This window comes from Macrobrachium nipponense, chromosome 19 (assembly GCF_015104395.2).
Source record: "Macrobrachium nipponense isolate FS-2020 chromosome 19, ASM1510439v2, whole genome shotgun sequence".
Classification (NCBI taxonomy): domain Eukaryota; kingdom Metazoa; phylum Arthropoda; class Malacostraca; order Decapoda; family Palaemonidae; genus Macrobrachium; species Macrobrachium nipponense.
In genome coordinates this window covers 20,574,420-20,587,144 of record NC_061088.1, presented here as the reverse complement: position 1 = coordinate 20,587,144, position 12,725 = coordinate 20,574,420, and the positions used below count along the sequence as shown (strand labels likewise).

General features: G+C 38.7%; 2 long non-coding RNA genes across 3 annotated transcripts; one reads left to right on the top strand and one right to left on the bottom strand.

Annotated features, from left to right (window-relative positions):
- The first annotated feature begins 3,469 nt into the window (after positions 1-3,469).
- On the top strand, positions 3,470-5,820 carry LOC135214780 (uncharacterized). Its single transcript, XR_010314467.1, has 3 exons — positions 3,470-3,689; positions 4,225-4,362; positions 4,916-5,820. It is a non-coding gene; the product is annotated as an uncharacterized LOC135214780 (long non-coding RNA).
- On the bottom strand, positions 5,153-8,139 carry LOC135214770 (uncharacterized). 2 transcript variants are annotated; one of them, XR_010314465.1, is made up of 5 exons: positions 8,029-8,139; positions 7,716-7,839; positions 6,946-6,997; positions 6,563-6,627; positions 5,153-5,293 (listed from the first exon to the last, which is right to left on the bottom strand). It is a non-coding gene; the product is annotated as an uncharacterized LOC135214770 (long non-coding RNA). The 2 variants fall into 2 exon arrangements; XR_010314466.1 differs by having other exon boundaries at positions 7,990-8,119.
- Between the last annotated feature and the right edge of the window lie 4,586 nt (positions 8,140-12,725).

Genomic DNA, 12,725 nt, shown 5'->3' with positions numbered 1-12,725 from the left:
CCCTTACAGCTTTGGGGGTTTAGGTTTCCGTGACTTATTTTCTACTAGGGCACCTCTAGATTATTATTATACTATTTCTTTTAGCTTAAGTGCGGGGCCCTAGGCCATGGCCTGCTCGGCCCCCTCTAAATCCGCCACTGTGGGCCCTCGTTGATCAAAGTATTATATACACCCATTTTTATGTTGTGTGGTCGACAAATTATATTAATATACTATGTCTCCGATCCCGAGGGGCTAGTACTAAACACGGCATCCCACTGAGCTACCGCCATGTTTAGTACGTATTAGTACCTCGGAGGTGACGCGTAGATAACAAGCCAAAGGAACACCGATAAAACTACTATCTATTAAAAAAAAAAACTATTAGTACTGACTTATGCCCACACTTTGATACACCAGGCCCATACCGAGCGGGGAGCTCGAACGACCCCACCCCCCAAAAAATTTCTGGAAGTCCATATTTTCTGTGACTATCCTTTTCATTGAACTGTACTTACAAAGTAATAAATAATTATTGTTTTTTTTATAAGTCGAAGTATATAACATAACAACAAATAAAATAATATGCATGTTATCGTTAACAAAATATACGAATCATTCGATAAACCTGAAGAAATATTCTTGAATTTCAGTGCAAACTTTTAACATTATAAGTAAAATTATGCTAACCAAAGTCAGTAGTTTGAATATCAAATCGGGTAGAAGGGCATAGACCGCATACCTAATTTTTCTTCTTAATAAAACTAAAAAAACATTTTCAAGTATTTCATCTTGTATATACCTACCTATATATGCAATGACATTTATAGAAGAAAAGGTCCAGTTTTGGAAAAAAACGACAACATCGCCCCCCCCCGACCCCACCATAAAAAAAAACTCTAGGTACGGGTCTGCACACTGAATGGTATCGAAATGGGAAGAATTTATTAGTAGGTATCCTCCTTTCATTAAGACTCAAATTCCTTACCTCATGTGCACCTGTGGTCGATGATCGGTCTCGTTATAATACAAGTCTAGCGTCACCCGGTGACGAATGATTGATTACTGGGTGCTGTTACTTAACATTAATGGTGCACCACATTTCAGCACTTTATATCTTTTCTCGGTCTATTCTGAAATCGAATGAATACGAAATTATTATACTTAAATTTTTGAGTAATGATTAGTTGAAAATCAGACAACGAATTTTCATTAGATAGCTCAATAAATTACTGCCTTTATATTTCAACGTCGAAATAACCAACAAACGACGCCTTGGCAAACAAAACACTATGTGATTTGAGCAATTTAAAACAACACAGCAATTATGGAATTTCCTTTAAGTGCTTCTTGAGTAGGGCCAGGAAGAATAACTCTGCTTTTTCTTTAAGCACAAAGAAGCAGTGACACAATCCAATTAAACAAGGCGTGATTCGACCTCCAGCTTACTCTGGACACATGCAAGATTTTCCCCTCACGCATAAGTTATAAACATTATATTCTTAACTTACCGTCATTAGGACATGCTAAAATCTGTACGGTCAAATAGATCCTTGTTTCACCAACGAAAATTAAAATAAATACACAAGTATGTTATTAGAAATCACTTTTCTCTACTATTTAACATGCACATAATTTATTTGTTACATTTTCATGCTAATAAATATATCATAAATATCCAATCCTAAAATTCCTGTATCTTTAACTAGGCGTGAAACCCCTTTTTCAGCCGCTTCCATAGACCTTTCCTAACCCTCCCCCCAAACAACAACAAGAACAAAGTAGCGTGTAGGCTTACTCCCTGAGTAAGCGAAAATTAGACTCATGGCACATGGCCATCAGCCCTTGGGTATTTTCACGCTTTACGATATGCTTCTGTCGCTATATTTTTTTTGTAGGACCATCACAGGATACCTGATTTGAGAATGAGTAGTTCTCTATCTGGTATAAGCGTGAGCTTTCAGAAGACCGAAGGAAACTTCTTAAGTTGAATCTCTAAAGGCCCCCATACACTGAACGATTGTCTGTATCGTTCGCAAAAACACTGGGTATGGGCTTGTCTGAATGCAAAAGTGGGCGGAGCTTCGTGTCTGAACGATCTCAGCGGGAATCTGTCACGATCAGGTTGCTGGCTTGCGATTTAAGTCTGTCATATACAGATCGTTCAAAGTATGGGTTTGTCTGCCGCACGGTACAGACTGTGGTCTGCCGATATTAACGCTATCGCGCGCTTCCCTTCTAGAGATGATGCCATGTCTTCTCGAGACAAAATCTTTGTTCAGACTGAAATCGGTGCGGAGATCGTTCATACTGAATGAATAGTGTGTGTGGGCCGATAACGACAATCGTTCAGTGTATGGGGCCTTTAGTCCTCCGACAGACTTTATATCAAGTCATGAATCTCATTATATTGGGAAAAGCGAGTTTCTAAAAACCACTGATGTTGCCTATGCAGTATGGCCTACTTGTCGAAGGACTTTAAGTGTGTTAACAAATAGAACTGCTCAACACTAGAACTGGGTAGGGAGTCATTATCCAGATAACTTCTGATATATGCTATATGCACTAGCAACTTTGTGTGCTTAACGAAAAAGACACATTTTACGCTATAAGGCGTTATTAACCATCCTCTTTTAATCTAAGATACCACTGAAATGCGCACTGAAGGAATTTAAGTAATTAAGGATACTGTAGCTATCATAAGCGAATTAAGAGATGTTCGCAGGGAAATGCATTGATAACATTTAGAATTTTCCCTTCTGATGTCGCAGTTTTATTTCACGAGATTCATATGACATAATCATATGCCGTGACAACTAACGTGGCATGCGGGCTCGTTTTACTGTTCAATCCAAGGCCTAGGAACTCACGTGCCGTCTAGAAGTTCCAGCCAAGGTATGAACCTTGGTTTTATTTAGTGCTAGATGCTGGCCCGTGGTTGAACGATGGCAGAAGTCTGAACGTGGAAATTATCACCGGTACATCGTCAATATCCTACACGATGGAAAAATGCGAGGAAATATTGCGTGTTTATACTAAGCGTATAGTTTACATTGCATACACGTAGTATGAGAGCTATGGTCGTTGTTGCATTTCGTGTACCAACCGGAACTCTTGCTCGTCATTTATTGGTTGGTTTGGCGTAAGTTGGTGTATGCTGTCACAGGGCTCTTGCCTGCAGTGTGTTAAAGTGATAAAGGGAACAGGAGACCTGGTCTGGTTTCCCTGGTATTTTCCAACCAACAGAGACTATAAAACTGAAAATTGTAACCAGAACTGGCCTTATGCCAGCACGCGTTCTTGCTCCTGAAGGTGCGCGTACGTAAAATGGAAGCCACTGCTTACACTTATGATTTTCAACCTCAAAAATGGGTTTCTTTCTGTGTGTAATTTCATTCTTAAATATGAATGTTCAGCATGCTATCACACCACATTTTACTATTTAATATATCGTTTCTTTTCTTCTCACTTTCGATTTTTGTAGATCGAGGCCAAAAAGAAGCTGGAAAATGACGTCAACGAGGAGGGGGAGGGGGAAGAGGAGGGAGAATGGGACATAGAACGCGAAGTTTTCGGCCCCCAAGTGGAGCGCTTCCAAGGTCTTCACATCCTGGACGAAAACATGAACATCAATCATCAGCGAGCCTTCTGACAGAGTGCTCAGGGCTGTCAGTGGTCCCCAGAAGGAAGGTGATTTAACATTAGAAAAGGTGAGATGGATGTGTGTGGGGTATTAGGTCAGAATCCTGTGAAATGGGGCCTTCTATATGTAGCCATTAGGCATCATACAGGTACAAATACTTGCCTTATTACCCAAAAATAGACAAGACCCGAGATATCTTGTGATAAGTATTCTAAATATTTTGGACTTACCACGAGATATCTCGTGAAAAGGTTAAATGCTAATGAAGGACTAATACGAGATATCTCGTGAACCGCAGTGTTCTTTTAATATTTCATTAAACGTGCAATACAAATTCTTTGTAATGGGTGGTTGTAGTTCCACCTTGTTAAAGCCACTTCAGTTTATTTACTCATATTGTAGAAAAACTATACATTTTCATTCTTATGTGGAACTGTCCCGTTTTCCTCATTAGGAAAAGAAAAATATTCTTTCATTGAGAATAAAACTTTCGGGCTCCGAGTCTTAATTTCAATGGCTGTCTAAAGCTATCTGATTCTCCCTTGTTTGTCTATGGAAGTCATGTAATCGAATTCATCTGAAATATATAATAAACTCGACAGGTGAAAGCTCTCTACAAGGAGAAAATGGAACGAGAAGAGAGAAAAGCGAGATGGCTGGAAGAAAACCGCAAGAATGGCGGACTGCTCACTCAAGACTTCGAACAAATGCTGGCTGAAGAACAGAAGGCTACAGGGCAGGTGAGAATTACTCGAAAAAATATACAGAGATGTCACAGGTCATGTAGAAATATACATTTTAACTATTCTTTAAGTTCCTCGCTGGATGAGTGGTCCGATGTTCGAATCCCGGCTTGGCCAACGCAGAATCAGAGGAATTTATTTCTGGTGATAGAAATTAATTTCTCGATATAGTGTGGTTCGGATCCCACAATAAGCTGTAGGTCCTATTGCTAGGTGACCAATTGGTTCCTAGCCACATAAAAATATCTGAGATTTACTTAACTTTTTTCATTATTTTCTAACCTCGACTTGAAAGCAAATCCAAGGCAGGGCCAGTTTTAATGGAATTGTCCAGTTTTGTAAAAAAGAAAGAAAGAAAGAAAAAATTACCAAAATGATCATCAAACATGTTTCTGTTTAGATGTGAGCTACAATAACCTCTTTAACTTGATATTTCTTGGACTCCAAATACCTGACGAGAAGATATTTTTTAGACTCCAAATACCTGTCAAATCTAGCAAAAATGTCATTCCTTTCCATCAGAATTCATTAAGTTATTTTCTAATTCCAGAAAGCTGCATCAGATGACTCCATCGTTAAGCGTGTCATAGATTTCTTCTGGTAATGATTTTTGTGATGGTGAACGAATCTCCTTAACTCTTACTTCCATGTACTATATCTTTCACATTGTTTTGATTTTCTTCATGGAGGTTACCAGGTTGTAGTAAATGCAACTTATGACTAAAGAAATATCACAAGATAGGAATCAATTTTTTTTCCTTCTCAGGCTAAAATTAGCTTATATATTTAATATCAATACATTTGATCTTTTGATGATGACGTCTAGCCATATTAACAGATTTGTTGTCCACGTGTCCTTCCTTTATGGTAGACGCGTATAATTCAGGTCCAGTTTGACAGCCAGAAGAAACGCCGTTGATATCACGTGCTGAAATTACAGTTTCACATTTTTGCAGATTAAATTTCCATTGAATTTGGTCCTGTGTATGAAATGATTCAGTATCTATAGGGATATCTCGAAGGAAATTAACGACCTATTCATATTTTCCAAATAAGTTTGAATTCATACCAAACTTTGAGCTTTAATAGGTGATTTCATGTGATGTATAGACATTCATTCTACCAAATTGTCTATTTGCATATTGATGGCATATGTTTTTATAAACGCTGAATGTGATGAAAGTGAGTTAGAAATAATTTTTTGCACCATCCTTTGATAATATTTCAGCAACTTAGGATAAAGCAACCTACTTCGACTATATTAGAACTGCATAAAAATATGTCAATATAGTAATGCTTGTGAATTTTAAGATTGTTTCACGTCATACTTAAAAGCAGCGTTGTACAGATTGCAATTTGATTCATATGACTACTTTTCTGACAAAAACTAATCCTGTGTACTTTTCACTTCAATATATATTCGATTTATAAAGAAATAAAGGATTTATTGATGAATTTATCCATCTTTTGCCCGTATTTTCCATAAATATTTGTCTTTCATATCCATTCATGTAGACTTAGGTCTTTAACTGAGGTTAAAATCCTTGGACACTCTTGGACGTCAACGGATGCCTTAATTAATCTTCGAGCAGCTGTTCCAGCAACTAAATGGACTATCAGAGTTGGAAACATTACTTCTTTTCTGAGACCCATGCTGCATGCCGAAAATATCCACTTATAATCAAACATCTAGAATCCTTTTTACTGTACCTCCTTTCGTATTCTCGTTCTTCTAACTTACTTTCCACCCTCTCCTAACAACTGATTTTTATTGTAGCTGCGAGGTTGTCCTCCTGTTACACCTTTCAAACCTTTTACTGTTAATTGCCGTTTCAGCGCTGAATAACCTCACAGGTCCCAGCGGTTAGCCTGTGCCCTAGGTCTAAATTCTATATTCAGTTCAGCTCAATAGGCAAAAAAGTTCTTTGTTTCTGTCGATTAGTTCTGTGCAAATAAGAAAGTTACTATAATAGATGCTGCATCTTGGTTTTCCTTGGTGTTTACGTTATATTCATTTGACATGACTCGTTAGCCGAATAACTGAAGGTTTCTGTTCTACTTTACTTAATGAAGAAGCTTTAGCCGCTGTGGATTTGTTTTACAACTCCATAATCATATACCAAATTACTGGAAAACACGAGTTTTAGCATCTACAAGCGGTAGCGGATGCAGACATTTTAAAAGTCCGAATACTTACTGGAGGAGGCCAAAAGTGTTCAGTCTGCTGCGGGAATTTAGCTGTCAACGGGTCACTTCCCTATGCTGGAAAGGAAAACACTGATTAGCCACAGTTAAGTTAAATAGCTTCAAAAAGTCCCTATATATTCGTTCTTTTCGAGAAGAGTGTACAATCAAGAGTAGATTTCACATTTACAGTATGTATGTATGTTTGTGTGTAAATGTGTAGGCCTACACACTCACTCATTTGCAACATTTCTTCAACTTATTCTCCAGCTCTGACCTGGAGAATAAGTTGAAGGAATGTTGCAAGATAGTGAGTGTGTAGGCCTATACATTTACACGCAAGTGAGTGTGTAGGCCTATACATTCACACACAAAACATCTTGAGTGATCACTCACGTGGCGTCGCAGCAATGGAGATTAGGAGGGATACCACACCAACGATCACAAACTGAAAGTACAAAGTACTATGTTAATACATTACCCTTTGCATGTGATGTAAAGTAACGCTATAGGCACAAACCCACTGACTACATTGTTCAGAATCTCTTACGACCAACAAGTAAACTCAATTTAACCTAAACCTTAAGTTAATTGAACTATTACTAGCTAACATAAGTACTTATTCGTCATCGGCAATCCAAAATCCCATTAACTTGCTTAAAAATAATGTCCATAAATGGAATGTTCGTTTAAGAAAACAAAGATCATTCGTATGAAAAGAGCAATTGCGCATGTATATTTACTTACACAAATCGAGATATTGCTGTAAGTATGAACAATCTATTCCATGCCTTCGTATATTCTAAAAATAAATAAATAAAAACTGGCTAAGCTGAGTTCCTTAAAATCCAAAATGTAAATCGGCAATGGTGAGCAAAAAGTGGCCATAATAAATAAATATAAATAAACAAAACCTCAAAATCGATAAATAATTCAATAAAGCAACCAAGAAATGATTTAAGAGTATTACAATGGTAATTTGGAAGCCAAATCTGTAGCCGATTTACAAAAATAAAATTTTATACGTCGTGTTTAAACTACTGTCGATTTACGCTGCTCTTGCAATCCTTTTTAATTGCAAATAAGGCTTAAGTTAGACGCCACAAGCTTAAAGTTATTCCTATATTTTAACAAACAGCCAGCCTACTTAAGCAATTTATACTTACGCGGGTCGCAGCAAACTCTTCCACACCACCTAGCACACGCCCGTCGAACTGTGCGATGGTCCGCTTGGGTGGAAGCCACCACGAAACACACAATCATTATCAGTATCAGAAGTCGACAGCTAACCTGTTTACGAAAATTCAAAGTTAAACTTTCAATTTCCTTCACCTGTGTGAGTGTCAGTGTTAGTTTATCTGCACGGAAATGGTTTCATAATAAGTCTCGTACTACAGTTTCAAAATAAGTCTCGTACTAGTTTCAAAATAAGTCTCGTACTACAAAGTGGTGGGATTAAATTCTAAATTAATCCATTACCATTTTGGACATTCCAAGCGAAAGGAGAATAGAAGGAGATTATGCAATAAGTCGAAATCAACGACCAACCGACAACCAAGAAGCTCCTCGGAAGACTGGTCCAGGTCTCCTGTTTGTTGTTGTTGGAGTATTAAGCTGGCTTTATGCCAGCACGGGCTTTAGCTAATGTAGCAGCCCGTAGGTCATTTGAATTATTTTTTTTAGATGCATTGGTGATTTAAGGATATGAGGCGATCTTTTTATTTATGATTTCTATGGAATGTGCAGGTGGAATGGTATGGATTTCAAAGGTGAAAGGAAAAGTGAATAGGCAAGGTTACAAACCCCTTTAAACCCTAAGGTACCCATTAGTAGAAGATAAAGATCGATAGTAGCGAGTCCTGGCGAGTCAGAGATAGCCAGTAATGAAATCGAAAAATTTATAGTCGTAGAAAAACGGAAAAAAAAAGCGCAACTCTATGGAGTTCAAGTACCATATTTCACTTTACGAGAAAAAAAAGCAGAGAGCGTCGATCGTTTAGCATAGGGAACGACGAAGGAAAAACGAAATATTATCAGTTTTAGAAACAGGATAACAAAAATAAGCGACAGCTTAAGCGGTAGTTAGAGTGACAGTTGAAATATTCGGTCGTTAGACGTGAGGCGGCCGAAAAACGGAGGGAAGGAGGATTGTTTAGTAAAAGAAAAAGCAGTTAATGCTATAAACAGCACTTTTCATGTAGCTGCGATCTTTATGTTTGAGATCTGTATCTGAAATCTTCTAACAGGAGGTCATCTGGGAGACTGATCTCTAGGTCCAACAGAGCGTGGACGAGCTCAGAGAACAGCTGATGACCACTGTCACTGTCGTTATTGGAGATGGCTCTATTTAAAAATGCCTCAAACTCCTCGTAGGTCAGCAGGAACTTCCTGATCTGATATTCTCCTACGAGGAAGTATTCGTTACCGACGTTTGCAGTTCTATTTTCTTGTTTGCAGGTCTGAGTTTCGCTGTTTTGCTTAGCTACAAACTCCTCTGTTTGTGTTCCTGCTTCTTTAAACAAAACAGGAGCTACAGTCGGTGTCTCGGTCTGCATTTCTTCTTCAACTGCGTCTTCTGTCTGGGTTCCTGCTTCGGCACGAGCAGGAATCGACGTCTTCGGCGATGCAGGGGTTAGGGGGGTAACCTGAGGGGTTGGGGGAGTAGGGGGAGGAGGTAGAGGGGCGGGAGTTTGGCGATATGGAGAGGATGAGGGGGTGGGGATGTAATGCCGGGATCGAGGAGGTTGGGAGGAAGGTTGGGTGGTTTGTGGTACAGGAGGTAGGTTCGTTCTAGGATCGAACCTGGGTTACTGGGAGGTTTCTGTCGGTGATGGTTGCCGAGGTCTTGCAGGTGGAGGAGGGATGCCCTTCGCCTTCCAAATCCTCTGCAGTCTGACTGGGCATCCCTTAAACCAAGCATGATGTTGCTGGCTGCAGTTAGGGCATCGGGCAACTGTGTGGCCCTTTTCCTTGTACTTTTTCAAGCACACTTCTGTCTCGTGTTTCGCACTGCACACTCCACAGATGTGTTCTGATTTACATTCGTTCTTGTGGTGTCCATACCTCTGACACTTGAAGCATCTCAGAGGCTCTGGTACGAAGGCTTCTGTCTCATAAGTGCCAAGAATCCCAAGGCTGACCCTGGCTGGAATTTGCCCTTGAAGGTCGCTTCTATCTTAAGAGTTTCCTGTCCATCTTTTGCAGTACATCTCTTGGCTTCCATGATGTTGGGAACCTCGAGGACTCTTTCGATAGTTATGTATTTGGGGACTTTGCATATCATCCCCTTGCTTATTTTTGAAGCAGGATCAAGAAGGTGGCACAGGTTGTCTTTCCTCAGTAGTTCAGCAGCTTTTTGGTCCTTGGGAGTAATTATGAATTCTCCCCTTAAATTCGGTCTGGCTATGAGGTTGGCTTCTGGATATTTTTTCTCGAGGGCCCTGACTGCAGCATATGAAGTCTGGCCCTCGATAACAACAGCTTTGAACTTGGGAAGTGCCGGAAATTCCGCAAAACTCGCCGTATTCGGTGCCGATGTCGTAGGGAGCAGGTTATTATTGGTCGAAATCGGTGGTACAATCTTCTTCTGTTTCTTCTTCTTCTTCTTCCTTACGGTGGCGAAGCCTTGCTCGTCCTCCAAGGGCGGGTCCTCCCTGGGATTACCGGGCGACAGGGGTCTCTTAGAGGCCATACTTGTCAAAATTGTAGGTTTAAAATGACGAGAGTTACGTAACGCGCCTGTGCACGAAAATACGTAACCTGTCCAGGTCTCCTCGATCTGCGTTTTATATAGGCCAAACACGACCTCTTAAGACTCCACCCATTTCTCAGCACGGTGGCCAGTGGCCGTTACTAACTTACTAATTGAGACTTATTTCATTTACCGCTAAAATATATTGCAGAATTGCTTCAGGCAAACGCATTTGCTACATCACTAAACGTATAATCCCATTCCTTGTATACTTGAAACCAAAATGACTTATTCAAACGATGACAATAATAAAGCACGCGAAAAAAAAACTCGCAAAAAAGTACATCCCAGATATCGTATTCACTTTACAACACCTCTGTTTAAACACAACTCCACGGACAAATATATAATTAATAAATGCAGACTACTTTAGCAACCATGTCCAAAAATAAATATTTGCAATTATATAAATGCAATGTTGCCATAAATATGACTAGCTAGTCTATCGATTACATGAAGAACAGTGCAAACCGAATTAGCTACTGTCGTTATTTCACCGTTAGCGTGTGCCTATCATTGTATTTACCAGTTTCAAAAAAATTTCAGCTAAATGAAACATACTGATTATAACAAAATGAATATAATTTACCAAGCAAATAAACAAAACGAACAACTACATATCCCGCGTGGTCTACCAAATAAAAGAAAGGCAGTTCGTCGGGAATGGTAATTAACATTATATAAAAACAATTACTTAAGGAAGAACCCAACGCTCCCTGCGTGCCGTCTCATTATTGTAAAACCGGTTTAACACTGAACTTAAGTCGAATTTCTCTAGACCTAATTCCGAGGAAATCGTATACTACCATCTTACGTACGTCATCCTTGTCTTTCGCCCGAGGCTGTATTCTGGGAAAACGCGGACGATCTGAGTTCGGAAACAAGAATTGCAGTGTATTCTCGCTATCTGTCTATATATATGTATATATATAATAGTATATATATATATAATATATATATATATAGTATATATACTATATATTATATATACACGTATATACAAACATACGTACGCACGCACACACACAAACTGTATCTGTGGTTAGGTATTTTTTCTTAATATATTGCAAAGGTTCTTTCGATTTCGAAGCTAAGGTTTCCCTAGTATGGAAGTCTTATATATCTAATATTCATATTCAAATCTTTATTCATATGCAGTTACATATAATTTCATAGATTATATTTCTTTACAAAATTACATCGTTGTAGTATTTCGCCCGAGGCTGCATTCTGGGAAAAAGCAGACGATCCGAGTATACGGAAAAAAGAATTGCAGTGTGTTCACGCTATCTACCTACCTATAATGCAAAGAGATTCTGTAATGAGAAGGTTCAGTTTGTCTATTGCTTTATACATGATTTCGAAGTCTTGTTGAGTGTAACTATTGCTTTTTTCTGGCGGGAGTGTTCTCTAATAGCTAAGTGTGATGGTTTTGAGTGGAAACCTTATTCAGATGCTCAGAAATTCCGTGTTGCCACCAACAGTTGCAACTACCAGTATACCTGGTCGGGGCATTTAAACTGAAAAACATTAAATGGAGATAAGTCAACAGACAGCTGGTCCTTCTCGTTTAAGTAAGAGCAACTTGTCAATTTATTGGTAAAAACAAGCATAAACTGTATCTGTGGGTAGGCATTTCTTAATATGCAAACATTATACGCACGCGCGCACACATATATATTATATATATTGTTCACTTGTTTTTATCAGGAACAAGAACGCTCACCAGTGCTACATTCCACAGCATTGCCTTTATTATATTCATAATAACAACACTTTGCCAGGCATTCTCTGCCCCAGTCATCAAGGCTGAGAGACGAGAAATTTTTTAGAAATAATAAACAATCATTATAATATAAAACTTTTAAACAAACTTAATTTTCATACATACAGATACATTAGATATTACAAAGATAATAGCGCTTAAGAGGCAAGAGATATGACAAGGATCAAATACTGACAGTAACACAGTGCACACACACACACACACACACACACACACAAAACTAATAAACCTGTTAATCCAAAACGAGCAGTTAGCATAATTGTAACAGATCGAGTGTTTACCAATATAAAGAAAAGGAAATTAGACAACATCTAAAACACCTGAAAATTTTTGAAGTAGGTGCGATTCTATTTAACGAACAGCTGAAGAGGTAATACAATCCCATTAACTTCGGGTTTCATTCTCCTAATCCAAAGAGATTCTGTAATGAAAAGGTTCAGTTTGTCTATTGCTTTATACGGGATTTCGAGGTCTTGTTGATTTGATTTGATTTACATAGATTTTTGGCATTATGCTAAGCATTGGGGCAACTAAGGCCATTCAGCGCTGAAATTAACAGTAAAAGGTCTGAAAGATGTAACAGGAGGAAAACCTCGCAATTGCACTATGAAACAATTGTTAGGATAGGGTGGACAGTCA